The sequence below is a fragment of the Paramisgurnus dabryanus genome, chromosome 5 (genome assembly GCF_030506205.2).
Source record: "Paramisgurnus dabryanus chromosome 5, PD_genome_1.1, whole genome shotgun sequence".
NCBI lineage: Eukaryota > Metazoa > Chordata > Actinopteri > Cypriniformes > Cobitidae > Paramisgurnus > Paramisgurnus dabryanus.
In genome coordinates this window covers 2,899,881-2,906,185 of record NC_133341.1, presented here as the reverse complement: position 1 = coordinate 2,906,185, position 6,305 = coordinate 2,899,881, and the positions used below count along the sequence as shown (strand labels likewise).

Below are 6,305 nucleotides of genomic sequence, written 5' to 3'. Positions count from 1 at the left end.
TCAGTATGTTATGTTATAATCCATATGTGCCATTATGCTTTCTGTGCTGAGATATGTGAGTAAATGTCTGTGTGTAAAGTTGAAAGGCTGTTCCAGTTGGGGGTAGGAACAAAGCCCTGAAGAGAAAACACGCAGAACAGATGGTTTCAATAAACAAGTTGTTTGCTTTATAACTATGTTATATTTAGAGAAAGTGAAAATTAGTATGTTTAACTAATGAATGCATTTTACCAATTCATGAACAATGGAGTACTGTTGTGTTGTTGAATAATTATGTTTTACATATTTACTGCCTACATTTCATGCTGATTGCTAAAAGTGTTAAAGTTACAAAGATGTCCAAATAAGGACTGTGGAAATTGATTTTGTTCCATTTTTATATTTCTTTAATTGATCATTTTATTCTATAAACATTGTGTGTTTCATATATGCACTGAGCTATTATGTAGAAATGAGGTGTTTATGTTTGAGAGTGGAGAGTTACCAGTTTTTGTGTGTGTGCTGTAAGGAGGATTAGCGAGGAATTTACGCCTGGTATAGATCAAGATAAGAGAGAGGCCTGAGGGGGAAAGCAAACAGGCAGCTATGTCATTTACTAATGCTTTAATGTTCACAGGATAAAATATGCAATGTATTTCTTACTTAATCAGTATTAATCATTGAATAATTGATGTAATAAATATAAGATGTTGTCTTTGATAAATGTGTATTAACCAATGAAATGAAGGTTGCATACAGAATAACCTAATGGGGGCAGGGCAGCTCAACCTTGAAGAAACAGAATCTCCTGTGTGTATGTATGTGTGTGTGTGTGTGTGTGTGTGTGTGTGTGTGTGTGTGTGTTTTCTTTCCTAACAGATGGTTTTTAATAATGATTAAAGTGTTTGCTTAGAAGTAGTATTGCAGTAAAAGATTTAATATGTGTTTATCTATCTAAAGAAGTTAATGTGTGCCTTTTTCATATAACCAATTTTACAAATAATGAAATGATGTCATTATATTGAAATATGTTTTACATAATAATCACTTTCATCTTACAGCTTATGTTTTTTATAAATGAATGTTTTATTAATGATTTGTTTTTAAGAAAGCATTATAACATGCTATTCAAAGTGGAGGAGTACTGGAGAGGAACTGCAGGGCTCCCAGGGATGAGAGGAGAACAGTTTGTTTTTCTTTGTCTATGTGTGTCCATCTTTGCCTACAGGCTAAAATTGCGTGTGGTGATGGAGTCAGATGGACGAGGGGAACGGCCTTTGTGGGTGGAGATTTTCTGAAGAAAGATCGACGTCACATATTTTATAAATAAGCATGTTACTTCCTGAGCTGGTTGTTCGCTACTTGAGAGGACCCAGCGCTGTTAAACTTTTTCATATCTGATCAATAAATATTTGAACTTAGATATTCGTATCTTTTGCCTTTCCTCTAAATTATGAACACGCAATGGACGCCTTAAAGTCCAACAGAACATGAATATAATGGTGAATGGAACGTTTCAATAACGTTTTTAAAAACGTTATTAGACCATTAATATAACAACAGACTGAACCTTTCTAAAAACTTTTTTAATAACGTTCTTATAACCACACATTAACGTTAATACCACGTCTAAAAAACTGGACGATTTTAACGTTGTAATAACGTTAAAAAAACCTTTTCTAAACTTTCGTAAGACGTTCCGGGAACGTTTTTATAACGTAAAATTGTTAGCTGGGGTACTCCCTTCTACAATATTCGATCTGGCCATTTTTGCCAATATTGGACTAATATCAATACTGCATATCGGATCGGCTCACCCCAATTTAAATCCCCAGAAGATACATTTTTATGCTAACATTTTTAGAATATTCCACTATGCATTGGTAATGTTGTAATGCTTACAATACAATTATAACGTTTTCAATGCTACCATTGTAAGAAAGTTACATTGCATACACAATGGTAACGTTTTCAATGCTACAGTTTTAAAAACTTTACATTACATACACAACAGTAATGTTTTCAATGCTAGGGTATGAAGAACGTTCTGCTCACTATGCAATTAAAACGTTGTCAATGCTACCCTTTTAAGAACGTTACATTACATACACAATGGTAACGTTTTCAATGCTACAGTTTTAAGAACAGTACATTAAATACACAATAGTAACATTTTCAATACTAGGGTATGAAGAACGTTCTGCTAACTATGCAAATATAATGTTTCAAATGCTACCGTTTGAAGAACGTTACATTACATACACAATAGTAACGTTTTCAACGCTAGGGTGTGTAGAACGTTCTGCTAACAAAGCAATTATAACGTTTGCAATGCTACCGTTTTAAGAACATTATCTTACATACAAAATGGTAATGTTTTCAATGTTGCCGTTTTAAGAACGTTACATTACATACACAATGGTAACGTTTTCCATGCTAGGGTGTGCAGAATGTTCTGCTAACAAAGCAATTTTAGCGTTTGCAATGCTAACGTTTTAAGAACATTATATTACATAAAAATTGTAATGTTTTCAATGTTGCCGTTTTAAGAACATTACATTACATACACAATGGTAACGTTTTCCATGCTAGGGTGTGCAGAATGTTCTGATAACAAAGCAATTATAACATTTTCAATGCTACCGTTTTAAGAGCGTTACATGACATACAAAATGGTAATGTTTTCAATGTTAATGTTTTAAGAACGTTACATTACATACACAATGGTAACGTTTTCAATGTTACCGTTTTAAGAACGTTATGTTACATACACAATGGTAACGTTTTTAATGCTAGGGTGTGCAGAATGTCACCGCATGAAAAGAGGTGTATCCGTACTAGGAAACTCCTGTAAACACCACTGATTTTCGGAAGTATCTACTAGTTCCACTGAGGGTAAACTTCTAATTCCACCAAGTTAGGAAACTCCCGTAATGATACCAATTCGGATGTATCTTGCTGAGGGGATATTCCTGTGGTATATGCAGCCATTTGTTGCCATGGCAAATAATCCCATTGAAGATTTTGTCAGGGGACATTTTCACACCTACAGAGGTACTGGGATTTCACACCTTTGCACAATTCTAGTGTCCCCATTGGTGTTTAATCCCAACACTGATTGGTTGCTTTTAAAACTCCCTCCCAAAACTCTGACAACTATTGGGACACAACTTTCCAGTTGAGATTATTTGATTGGTTACACTTTGTATTTAGCCCAACCCAAGCCCTCATAGTTTAGTGACTTGATTGGTTATTTGCCTGCTATGCAGATGGACTACAATCCCCCCCCCACTATATCCTACTATACACCCCCAAAAACCTTAAAAAAATAAAAACTTGAATTGAGTTTGAAATGTTTATTTAATAAAAAAACTGAACAATCCACAATTGTCACAATCACAAAATAATATTACACATAAATATTAGAAGTTGCATACATAAACAATACTATTTAAACTTATAAATATACAGACAGAGAAAGCAATATTAGAGTAAAATAAAACAAAATAAAAGCAACAATGAAAACTACATTCAAAGCAGTACAATGTAATGTAGCAGTGGCAGTTGCAAATTCAAAATAAGTGTTCGGAGTGTCATGTGTGTTGCTTGTGTTTTTAAAATGTGTTTGTTGCTTCATGTAAACCATGTGCATCACGTGTTTAGTCAAAACACGTGATGCACATACACGCACTCGACACGCAGAACATATATTTTGAAATTGGGAACCACACAAATGACGGGCTATATACATGTTGTGCCAAACTTCGCATCGAGTGCTCACAAAAAACAAGTCACCAGCTGCCACTGTAATGTAGTAAATATCTAAATAAAATAAACAACAACTATATTGATCTTGCTTTAAGAAATCAGTCCTACACTGCAAAAAATGACTCTCACATAGTATTATTGTCTTGTTTTTAGTAGAAATATTATTTAAATTAAAATGCTTTTTCTTGATGAACAAAATGACCTAAGAAAATAAGTCTAGTTTTAGACAAAATAAATACACACACACACACACACACACACACACACACATTAAGTGAATTTGTGCTTAAAACAAGCAAAAATATCTGCCAATGGTGTGAGAAAAAAATCTTACGTTTTCTTTTTTCATAAAAACTTAATTTAAGCACAATTTTCTCAATCCATTGTTAAGATATTTTTGCTTGTTTAGGCACAAATTTACTTAAATTGTATATTTTTGTCTAAAAACTACACATATTTTCTTAGGTAATTTTGCTCATCAAGAAAATACATCTTGATTTAAGAATTTTTAGTTTTTCTACTGAAAACAAGATAAAAATCCTAAATTAGAAAGTGATTTTTTGCAGTGTAGATTCAATAGCAGAGCTCTGTCTTGGAATTATTCAAACATTTCTCACTGTAACACTGTAATTTAAAACACATAGATTTGAGTACTGTGAACTTAAAAAAATTGAGTCACATGCAGTTATGCACTTATATTTAAGTTCACACTACCTAAATATAAGTGCATAATTGCACAAGACTTAAGTTCACAGTACTCAAATGTATGTTTTTTAAAACTTAATGGGTTAAGGCAACCGATTTCCTTAAATGGTTTGAGTTAAGTTAACTGTTGTCAGCAAAGGTAAAGTTGATGCACCCTCATCTGGACAGACATCTCTTTGGAGCCCTTTGGAAATATAAAAGTACATATAAGTATTTGGCATAATACTAATACACATATACAGATACACACGACAAATCAAATGACATATAATTAAAGTTGAACATTTTAGAAAGTTTACATTAAACTGTACAAAGATACAACAATATATGATCAAAGAACTTCATAATATACATCTTCTTACTTCATTTTCTGTGTTGATGTCCTCAGAGTCTCTGTTGTTCTGCAGCTTCATTACAGTAGGCTAGTTCAATATAGTTGTCTATCAAACACAGAATAAAAAAATAGAATCACATACATCATAACACATCTATTAACCATTTAACCTCTTTAATTTAATAATTTCATTATTAAACTTACATCATTTTGGCCAGATTGCAGTGACATCAATTTCTTCAGTGTCTGGATCAGTCTGATGTTTTGCCTCCACTGTTACTTCATTATATTTCTCTGGCAAACACAGAATTAAAAATCAAAAATCACATACATCATAACATATCTGTTTACTATTTAACCTGTTTGATTTTTAAAATTGAACCACAAAGTTGACCACAGTGTACATGACCTCTGTAAACACAAACATGAATAGACTTCAAATTTAAAAAGATGAAGAACAGCAAACATATAACGTTAAAATATATTATGACTCCAAGCTTCGTTACAATTAGCATCTAGGTTCTCTCAAAGTCTTGAAAAATAAGCAGCATCTACCAGAACTAAAGCAATGAGCTTTTAACAACAAAAGATCATCTGCATCATTTAAAATAGCAGAGAAACACTTGCTAGCTGCTAACATTTCCAACACACAAGTTACTGTTGCTTTGTTTGTTTTAAGCAAAGAACGTCTCATCTTGGCTTCTTTAAAGTTTTGTTTTTAAAAATTTAAACATCAAATTGATTCTTCTAACAGCCCGGTTTGAATGTTACTTCGCGTATTTTTAACCTCATGTTTACCGCTGTGTACCACGTATACCCTTAAAGTTTTACTGTTTGTGCTTTATACTAGAACTGTTAGAATTTAAAGACAAAAACGAATCATAGTAAATAACATAATATGAACAAATAGGCAACCGATCAGCGTGATGCAGGCAAATGAATTAAATCAAACTTACTGTAATGTCGATGAGCAAACAAAGAGACCGAGAGTAGTCCATGCAGTAACGGTTCGTGATTTTGAATCTTCTTCTTCTTCTTCTTCTTCTTCTGGTGTTTTATGGCGGTTTGGCAAACCAACGAAAAGGTGCATTACCGCCACCTACTGATCTGGAGTGTGGAGTGGGCATAGATTTGGAAGAAAGAAATACAAAAAAAAAACAAAAAAAAATTATTTAAAACCTAAATTCTGTTTATTATTCCTATGTTTTTCAAATATTTAAATAATACTTCTTGAATTCTTGATTGCCTACCCTCTTTTCCTAACAATACTTTTAATGAAATATTTTCAACTCCCCTACATCGTAATTCTTGTATTAACTGAAATCTCTCCCTTTCATATGCAGAACACGCATTAATAATATGAATTACTGTTTCTAATTCTCCACATTTATCACATTCTCCCGATTCATGTTTGATTTTGAATCTTCCCGTCAAGCCCATAGGTAAAGCGGTTGCACCTGAAGGGTGGGGGCAGATGAGTGCAGGTGCATCCTGGGAAATGAAGTCCTTTGGCGTTGTT

At 33.0% G+C, this 6,305-nt stretch overlaps 1 long non-coding RNA gene across 1 annotated transcript; it reads right to left on the bottom strand.

The window, feature by feature from the left end:
- Positions 1 to 4,504: 4,504 nt before the first annotated feature.
- Positions 4,505 to 5,813, bottom strand: LOC135774081 (uncharacterized). The gene is made up of 4 exons (XR_010543634.1): positions 5,743 to 5,813; positions 4,991 to 5,080; positions 4,815 to 4,892; positions 4,505 to 4,636 (listed from the first exon to the last, which is right to left on the bottom strand). It is a non-coding gene; the product is annotated as an uncharacterized lncRNA (long non-coding RNA).
- Between the last annotated feature and the right edge of the window lie 492 nt (positions 5,814 to 6,305).